This window comes from Zingiber officinale, chromosome 10A (genome assembly GCF_018446385.1).
Source record: "Zingiber officinale cultivar Zhangliang chromosome 10A, Zo_v1.1, whole genome shotgun sequence".
NCBI classification, from domain to species: domain Eukaryota; kingdom Viridiplantae; phylum Streptophyta; class Magnoliopsida; order Zingiberales; family Zingiberaceae; genus Zingiber; species Zingiber officinale.
Window position 1 is genome coordinate 67829151 of NC_056004.1, and position 10953 is coordinate 67840103.

Sequence of the window (10953 nt, forward strand, 5' to 3'; positions counted from 1 at the left end):
GTCCGCTAGTGGGGTAGTGTATTTTGGTGATAGACTCCGTGTTCCGGATCGGGAGGAGCTACGGAGACAGATTCTAGACGAGGCTCACAGACTCCCTATGTGATGCATCCTGGTTCCACCAAAATGTATCGGGATCTAAGGAAACGATTTTGGTGGCCTGGGATGAAGCGAGATATCGCCAGATCACATCTGTCTAACTCGAGGGTTAAGTAACATCACCGGGAGGAGTTTTGCAGATTGATTCGGAATGGAAGTGGGAGGATATCTATATGGACTTCATAGTGGGATTACCGGAACCACGAATGGTTTTGATGCCATCCGGTAATAGTCGACGGGTTGACTAAATCGCCCACTTCTTAGCTATCGAATATCCTATTCCATGGGCACTAGCTCGGTTATATCTCAAGGAGATTGTCGGCTGCATGGAGTCCCACGAACCATTATATCGGAGAGATAGCAGATTTACATCACACTTCGGAAGTGTGCGGTCAACTATGGGCACCCAGTTAAAATTTAGCACGACCTTCCATCCTCCGGATGGTCAGACGGAGCGAGTAAATCGGTACTCGAAGATATGCTCGAGCTTGTGCCCTAGATTTCAAGGAAGTTGGTGCAAATATCCGAGTCTAGCAGAATTTGCATACAACAATAGTTATCGAGCCACTATCGGCATGGCACCTTATGAGGCACTCTATGGGCGGAGGTGCAGATCTATGAGAGTGGTGAGCAGAAGGAACTAGAGCTTGAGACATGATCTAGTAGCAGATACCACAGCCATACGCAGATTCGCAGAGGATAGAGACGCGAGCCAGAGCCGTCGGAAGAGCTATGCCGATACAGCCAGACCCCTAGAGTTCTCGGTTGGGGATACAGTTTTCCTCGAGTAGCTCCCATGAGGGGAGTCATGCGTTTTGGGAAGAAGGGCAAGCTAGCTCCCAGATATGTGGGACCATACCTTATCACGAAGAGAGTGGGCAAGGTAGCATATGAGCTAGAGTTACCTCAGGAGATGTCAGCTGTCCACAATGTATTTCATGTCTCCATGCTGAAGAAGCATATTCCAGACGCCACCCAGGTGATTGAGCCCCAGTTGGTACAGGTCCGTGATGATCTCAGCTATGACGGTCGTCCTATTCAGATAATAGACCGAGCAGTAAAGAAGTTACGGAACAAGGAAGTACCATTAGTCAAAGTCAGTTGGCAAAATCACACAGCAGCAGAGGCGACATGGGAGACAGAGGCCAGCATGAGACAGAAGTACCCAGAATTGTTTTAAGTTCGGGGACGAACTTTTTATAAGGTATGGGGGATTGTAAAGCCCGAAAAATTCCCGAATTTATTTTAGAATTATTCTATGATTTTTGTGGAATTTTTAGATATTTTTTCGGAATTTTACGAGTAGCGAAAAAAGAATTGTAAGACAACGGCCTAAGCGGGAATCGAACCCGAGACCTATGGTTTAAGGGATAATGTTAGTAACCAGTGAACCCAGCAGGGCCGTGCTGAGAGAAAGGAGAAACATTTATATTTATATTAGAGTTGGACCGGAATTACCACATGATATAAATAGGAGGTTTAAGTGGGTTGGTTTATTTCTAATTGGTTCGTGACCTTCTCCAAACCCTCACCGAGACCCTCTCCCTCTCCCGTTTCTTTCTCTCGGCGCAGCAAAACAAAGCAAGGGAAACCTAGGGTTCCTTCCCTAGGATCGTGTGTTCACTTTCCGGCGACAACACCAGTACGAAGTCGGTTCTTCTCCGCGAGAGGAACGCGAGGACGTAAGCGGTTCGTCGAACGGAGCAGTTTTCCAGAAAAACCTAGCGGATAAATCGTAAGAAAACCTTGCGATTGAGGTAAGAAACCCCTCACCTGCAGTATAATTGCTCTCGCTTGTTAGTTTTGGCATTAGTTCTGTAATTTTACAGTTTTCAGTTTTAGGGTGTGCTTTTAGTGCACACCAAGCGTTCGGTAGAATGCTCAGTTCCGAAGGATGCACCAATAGGCGTCCTAACAGCATGTAAAATGAATTAGAAATATTTTACTCAGTTTATTATCAGATATTACAGCTAATGGATCAGATATCCATTGGGTGGGCTCCCACAGTAGCCTCTAGGTTCAGATAACCTAGCTCTAGGTTCAGATAACCTAGAACAGCAAAGTAAAATAAAACAGTATTCAGTATTTTACTTTTATTCAGTTGGCACTGTACTTGGATCAGATATCCATGGGCTGGACTCCCACAGTCGTCCCTAGGTTCAGATAACCTAGTAACCTATTGGATTCGAACTTGCAATCCCGGGTCTCGTAGGGATGCGCGAACAGTACATCAGCAGCATGTTTAGTATTTTCATCTATTATATGTATAGTTTTCAAATTTGAAACCAGTGATGAGAACACAAATTTAGCGTTCAGTTCAGGTTCAGTTTACATGATTTGAGTTCGTGTACAGATTTAGATATATGCATGACTAGTTCAGTTTCATGCTCAGTTTATAAGTATACCATGTTCAGTTTATATGTTATGCCATGCTTTGTGTGATACCATGCCATGCCATGCTTGCATGCTCAGTTTAGTTTCAAACTGCATGTTTTAAAAACATAATCGCATCGTTGCATGTTTTTGTGAGGTAGATGGTTTCTTACTAAGCTTATTGGCTTACAGATACTACTTTTCTTATACTGCAGATACCGGTAAGAGAAAAGTGGATTAGCGGAGGCTGGAGGGCGATGCTACGATGATGTGTGTGTGCAAGGGGTCTGGAATAAAGATCCTTGGGATCTATACGTTTTTATTTCAGTTTAGCACTTATCATGTCTAGTTTGATACTTAGTCTTGTTACTAATTGTTCTAGCTTAGTAACTATGTTTTGTTAGCTTATCATGTTTAGAACATTAGTACTTATATGCTAGAATGTATCTTCATTGTTTTAGAACTATTGTGTGATGTTTTGGCACGCCAAAGTCAAATCAGAACTCGAGTGAAATCGGACATCGACGGCCTGCACCGATCGAGTGGTCTGAAGATTCAACTGGATCGGTCGGCCACCGACCGATCCAAATGATATGTTATCAGATCTCTCGGATCGGCCACCGACCGATCCACCGATCTGATAGCCTCGAGGAAATTTCAGGTGCATGGATCGGTCCACCGACCGATCCGATCGAACAAGATGGCATCTCGGCGCCTCGGTGCGGATCGGTCCCGCACCGATCCAGACACACCGGATCGGTTCGCCGATCGACCCTCTGTTGGATCGTTCGTAGATCGATCCAGCAGGGCATAGAATCGCAGTAAGATTCATCGATCCGTGGATCGATCAGCAGCTAGCGGGGAAGTTAGTTTGAGTTCCTAGCTCAGATGGGAGGTCAAGCATTCTCCTTAGCACATGTACACCAATCGGAAAGGGTCTTGAATCCTTCCTTATAACAGCATGGGTGCATCAGTTATCAGATTAATAGAGTCAGTTAGTGAAAATTTTATTTTACCTAGTTTTCCGCACAGTACGGCACAGTAGTTTCAGTAGTTAATGTAGCGATCCGGCTCACAGCCTAGTACCCAGGAGTTGGGTCGTTACATATATATACCAAATGTAGATGTTCAATTAATTTATATTCTAGATAACATAGTGTGTGGTGTCACACACAGAAGATCGTGTTATCAGTTGTTTATAAATTATAAACAGTAGCTCACGACCAAGATGGAAAGGAACAAACCATTGGAAGGTCGTAGTGTAATTAGGAATTAGTTTATCTTAACTATATAATTACACTAGTACACTTAGAGTGTATTGAGTAGGACCATTAGAGGTCATTTCTTTTTATACTGACTTTATAAAGGAGCAAATACCTCAGTTATTATGGAAGTGTGTGGTCTTAATCCCAATATAATAACAAGCACATATATTTGATATTTTGTCACGCCCCAGAGGAGTCTCTGTCCGAAGAAATTTCGGCAGCATCTCCCCTGTACGGCGGACAATCTGAAACTTTTCTACAAGCACTATATACCTCAGCCACATGCGGCTGGAATAATAACAATAAAAGAAAACAAACACCACGCAGTTAATATCAAATTCAGCCTCTGGCTGACACAACCACGCAGTAAAAAAATAAAGCAGCCCACTCGGCTGTACCAAAACCAAAACTGCTAGCCGGTTAGGCTTACACAACCAATAACAAATACAAAACACCACATAACAACATCAACTCTCCAAAAATAAAACCAGAGTATCGAGCTAAACAAACTGATACATAAAAACAAGCAAAACATACGTGAAACCGATAAGTCCTCTGATGTGACGTGGGGACCAGCAGACAGGATGCTCCAAGCTACACCATAAATAACCTGGTACCTGAAAAATATAGAGTCCACGGGGGTGAGTTCAACAACTCAGCGAATACCAATAGACATGCCTAGTAAGATATATCTAACAGCAACAAACATGGAATACAGCTTCCTAATCATATATAGGGAATATGAAAAACTGAAAGGTAACTGAGGAAGCTGTACTCACCAGGAACTCCTATCCAGACAAAAAGGTCGTCAAACCGAAAGTGTCAATAATCCTGTATGCAGGTCAAAAGCATGTATCCAACCAAAATGCAGCAACCAAATGCAGCAAACACAATCATAAAAATATAAATGCATCAATGCATATGATGCTAATGATGCGTCCTGGTCACCCCTGACGCCAGTCAGTCATCTCACACACAAATGGTGAGACCGAGTGGGTAGGGCTGTGACAACCGTGCACTCTGTCGTCACTACTCCTGATGAGTGACCGAGTGGACGGGATGCTGTCGGAGTACTCCTGTCCTGTGACCCCAAATCATAAATGGGGGAGCTCAATGCTCTCATCTCCCGGTACAAGATGACGGGGAGGACATCTCTGCCGGCTACCACGCTGAGTCACCTGACCAACGGAGCCAAACAGAGTCCACCGTCTGCCGGCTACTACACTGCTACACTAAATGCCAGCGGAGCCAAACAGAGCGGAACTGACTGCCGGCTACCACGCTGAGTCCTCAGACCAACGGAGCCAAACAGCAGAACCGCCACACACCTGTCTGATATACCACTAAACCATGAGTGGGGGTGTGTGCAGTACATGTAACTGGCGATGGGCTCAACCATAGTGGAGCCGACAATCGCACAGCATGCAATCATGATGCATGTCACTATGCATAGCAAAAACTGATCAACATAACCATATCCATATATACAAAATGGGTACTGTAAAAGTGATGGTCACATACCAAAATCTAAAGTACACAGGTCAGATAGAATATCAAAAACCTATGTCCTGAACATAATAAGTATGGAATATCCTGATCAGCATAGAAAAATCCATATATACATAATATGGGTACCACAGTATCAGTAAGCCAAATCCACGGATCTAGGGTATACAAATCCTCTAAGGTATAACAACCTAGACCCAAATCATATCCCTCTTCCATAGCATATGTACCAACAATATACACAGATCAAAGAATCAGGGTCTAAACACCCGAATCATATATGATATACAAATAGAGGTACACAAACCTGATATGGCACAAAAACCTAAGTATCAAATAATCTAGATATATAGGCCAGAAACAACAATCCAAATCCTAGTCCTAACCTCAGTAAGCATGGTATGTCACTCTAGAAACAAAGATACTCATGGTAACAAGATAATCATGGCAACAAATCACGAGATATAAGCACGGATACATCACAGGTGACAAACCTAACATGCTAAGGATATCAAACAGTGACATACCAACGGCAAACATGTTCATTGCATGTAGTTATAAAATACTATGCATATCCAAAGACATTATCATAAAAGATAAGTCAAGAGGTACCCGCCTCCAATAGAAAGGGTCGTATCCAATCCAAATCCAACGTCGAGTTGCTCATCTCGCGTCACAGTCCTGTAATACATAGTATACAGATTTAGCTAATTAAATACCAATTAATTAGCTAAATCAAATCCTCGAGAAACTAACATAAATCCAAATCCAATTATAAACCCTAATTGGATCATTTAACTCCTCAATCAATTCTAATTAATTCATTCGAATTAGGGCTTGCAATAAAATAACCAATCATAATATCTTACTTGATTTAGCCCTAATTCAATACATACCTAATTCATCAACAACATGAATCAATTTCCCTACTTCTTACCTTAATCCACAGCCAACAAATCCATAGCAAAGACAACTTGCTGTTGGAACAGAGGTAGCTATTGGAAATCAAGAAACGCCCTGCAATGCACTGTCTGGATCAAAATGAAGCTTAAGAAATCGACATCCAAACAACAACCAAATTCTCAGAACAACCTGAGCACCTTACCTCTTCCTCTAATCGCCTGCGATGACCAAGAACCCGACGAAGCTGCTGCTGGAAACCTTAATACCAGAGACTCAGGTCGATAACAAGCTGGCGGCTAGCACTGGACGGCTAGCAGACCAGTGCTAGGGCAGAGGACGATCGGAGTGACGCCGGGAAACTAGGGCTCGGCGTGGAGAGGCTGGAACAGCCCGATCCGGCGGTCGGCAGTGGTACACAAGGACAGATCTAGGGCACGGCTCGGCCCTTGGTCGGCCGTGGGATGATCACCTGGCTGCAGGGGCTGGGCGGCGTCGGCGCACAGATCCGAGAAGGGGAAAGGGCGGCGCTTAAGTGTCGGCGAGAAGAAACGTCTGCGGCACAGGAAGAGACAAAATCGGGCGGCACAGCTCGGAAGAGAGGGGAAGAAGAAGCTTGGCCGGCGTTCAATCGGAGGAGAAGAGATAACCGCCGGCGCTAGGAGGTTAGGGCACGGGTGAATTCGGCGGAGGAGAAGAGAAATGACATGCACGGGGGAGGAGAGGTTTCGGTGAAAACAGGGAAAGAAAAAGAAAAAGAAATAAATAAATAATTTTAACTTTTCCTCACTTAAATTGGGTAGCCTAAACAGGCTTTCCCGGGCCCCATTTATATCCCCGTTAACTCGTCCATACGAGCTCCGAAAAATTCCCGAAAAATTTTGAAAAATTTCGAAAAATTCTCTTATCAATATTCGCCATTTTCGGTATTTTACATATTTATTTCTTTAATTTATCAATGGGTGAGATTTAGTTCGATAAATCAATAAGCCCGATAAGTTGGGAAATGATATCACTTATAGTGTGTGTTGTTGATTATAGAAGAAAATTGTGTCCTAGTAATCTAGGTTGATAATGTCCCCAAGAGGAGCTCATAAGGATTGTCATGTAAAATCCTGCAGGTGAACTTAGTTCGACATGACGATAAGGTTGAGTGGTACTACTCTTGGAACTAGATATTAATTAAGTGAGTTGTCAGTAACTCGTTTAATTAATGGACATTTGATATCTTAAACACAGGGAGACTAACACACTCATAATAAGAAGGAGCCCAAAATGTAATTTGGGATTGGTGCGGTAGTTCAATAATAGTTCTTTAGTGGAATGAATTATTATTGATGAAATTAAGTTATGTGTTCGGGGCGAACATAGGATGCTTAATTTCATCGGGAGACCAAAACCAATTCCTCCTCTCGGTCCCTATCATAGCCTCTTGTATATAGAGAATTATACCCACCTATACCCACCTTTCTACCCACCTTAAGGTGGCCGGCCAAGCTAGCTTGGAGCCAAAGCTAATGGTAAAGCTAAATTTAGGTGGCCGGCCAAAGCTTGGGTCCCAAGCTTAGGTGGTCGGCCACTAGAAAATAAAAAGCGATTTTATTAAAATTATTTCTTATGTGGATATCTTGGTTTTAAAAGAGAGTTTAAAATTTAAATCTTTCCTTTTATAGCTTTCTACAAAAGATTAAGAAAAGATTTGAAATATTTCCTTATTTGCTGATTGAAAGGTAGATTTTAATTTTGAGAAAACTTTCCTTTTTTAACCATATTCATGATTTAAAAGAGAGTTTAAAAATTAAATATTCTCTTTTATAAATTTTTACAAAAGATTAAGAAAATATTTGATATCTTTCCTTATTTGTAGATTGAAAGGAGATTTTAATTTTTAGAGATAATTTTCCTTTTTGGAAATCATCCATATGTTTAAAAGAAAGATTATAATTTATAAAATTTCTTTTTTACAAGCCACCATGAAGGGAAAAATTATTGGAGAAATTTTTTATAAATTTTCGGAGACAAATTAAGAAGTTTTAATTAATTACAACTCTCCTTGTTTATAGCTTTAAAGTGGCCGACCATGATGTTTAAGAAAAGAAAATTATTTTTTAATTAATTAATTTTTCTTAATCATGGAAAAAGAATTAAGGAAGTTTTTATTTAAATTTCCTTATTTGCCAAGACCAAGGATTATAAAAAAGGGGGTAGAGGTGCCTTTATGGCTAACGACTCTATTTTATTCTTCCTCTCTTTTCCTCCTTGGTGGCCGGCCCTAGCTTCTCCCTCTTCTCTTCTTCTTGTGGCCGGCGGCAACTTCTCTAGGAGCTTGGTTGGTGGCCGGATTTTACTTGAGGAAGAAGAAGAATGAGGAGGTTTTGTTTCCTAGCATCTCTTGGAGATTGGTTGGAGGTCTAAGTTCTTCATCTCTTGAAGAAAAGAAGGTGGCCAAAACTTAGAAGAAAGGAGAAGGGCTTGGGTGGTTCTCATCTCGGTAGATCGTTGCCCACACAACGTCCGGGATAAGAAGAGGAATACGGTAAAAGATCAAGAGGCTATTTGCTTACAAAGAAAGGTATATCTAGTATTTGTTTTCCGCATCATACTAGTTTTCTTTGTATAGTTATTTTTAGAAATACCTAACACAAGAGACATATGATTCTAAAGTTTTCGGATTTGATTCGAATTTGTGTTTATTTATTTTTATTTTTCGAATTTGTGATTCGATTGTTCTTTTGGGTTAACCTAGAGTTACTTAAGGAAATTAAATATTAGCGTTCCTTAAAAGGCTTTGTCTAGGCGGTGGTGGTTGCTCCCATATCTAAGAAGGCCATGTGCCTTGCCATGCTGTCCTGGAAGCCAATTTTGGAAATTAATATTTAATGAAATTAAAAACATAGGTGGATTTGAATCAATAGTGTTAAGTTCCGCTTGCGATTCAAATATAAACCATTAAGAACAGATAAGTTAAATTTGGAATCAATGATGTTAAGTTCCGTCTGCAATTCCTAATTTAAATTTTAAAGAACACAATAGGTTATTTAAGGAAAGGTTCGACACTTGTATAAAAAATTTTGTACAGTGGAACCGGTACGTTTTCCTAGGACTAACCAACACTGCTGAGTGCATCGGCAACCACATTAGCTTTCTCCGGGTGGTAGCTAATGGTACAATCGTAATTCTTCTGGAACTCCATCCATCTCCTCTGTCGGATATTAAGCTCCTTCTGAGTAAAAATACATTTAAGACTCTTATGATCAGTGAGAATCTCAAATGTAATGTCGTATAAATGATGTCGCCAGATCTTCAGAGCAAATATGATGGCAGCTAGCTCCAGATCATGTACTGGGTAGTTCTTCTCATGCTCCTTCAACTGTCGAGAAGCATAGGAGACTAGCCTGCTGTGCTGCATCAGAACAACACCCAAACCCTGAAGAGACGCGTCGGTGTAGAGTACAAATCCATCCTCTCCAGAAGGTAAAACCAAAACTGGAGCTGACACTAATCTTCGCTTCAGCTCCTGAAAGCTGGTCTCGTAATCCTCGGGCCACGTGAACTTCACGCCTTTCCTGGTAAGGCGTGTCAGCGGCATAGCAATACGCGAGAACGACAAAACGTCGATAATATCCGGCCAATCCCAGAAAACTGCGGATCTCCTGCACTGACTTCGGCTGCTCCTAGCTGGTGACAGCCTTGATCTTCTGAGTGTCTACTGAAATGCCTCTGCTCGAGACCACATGTCCCAGAAAATTAACAGAGGATATCCAGAATGCACACTTGTTGAACTTCGTGTACAGCTGATGTCGTCGAAGAGTCTCCAAAACTATGCGAAGATCTTGCGCATGTTCCTCTTCGGAACGTGAGTAAACCAATATATCATCGATGAAAACGATAACAAACTGATCAAGATACTCTAGAAAGACGCGGTTCATCAGATCCAACAATCGATTGGTTGAATCGATAGTGAGATGATATAGGGAATACTACTCTTAATCATTCCTAGTCGAGTATTAACATTCAGGGACAATGTTAATGCAATAAAACTAACATGTAGGTCAACTCGCTGACTTGATCTCACAAGTCATTGATATAGAGATATCAAGTTGACACATGGGTGTGCATTGGAGAATGTATACTGAATGACCCGCCATGAGAAAGTATCATGGATCGTTATATGAGTGTCATATACTTTCTCATGTGGCTATTAGTATGACTACTAGTTCTTAGACCTGAAGTCACCATGGATCCCTACATAACGAGTTATGTACTTTGGTTTCGTCAAACGTCACCCGTAATTGGGTGGACTATAAAGGCGATTACTGGGTATGTAACAAATTATGCGGAGGGATGTGAGTGATGTAGATGGGATCTATCCCTCCTATATGACGGGAGTGACATCGATATTCTTGATAGAGTAAGACCATGAAGTGCATGGCCATGCCCAAATGAGTCAATATGAGATATTGAGCTCATTTGATTTAGTGAGTCTACTTAGAGTTCAAGATTTAGATTGATTAGAGGATGACACGGTCTATGCCTCACATTGATCAATCTAAATGTCTAGGATAGAAGGACACTTGTCAAATTTTGTGAGAAGTCACAATTAGTAGTCAGAAGGTGATGTTGGATCTCAACATTCTTATAACTTGGGTAGTAATGATCTGCTGCTAGATACCGCTCATTACTTATGCTCCTAAATGGGTGTAGGGGCATTGCCAACATTACAAGAACCTATAGGGTCACACACAAAGGACAATTAGATGGAGATTAGGTTCATATGATGAACCAAGAGGATTAGATTCATTTGATGAATCAA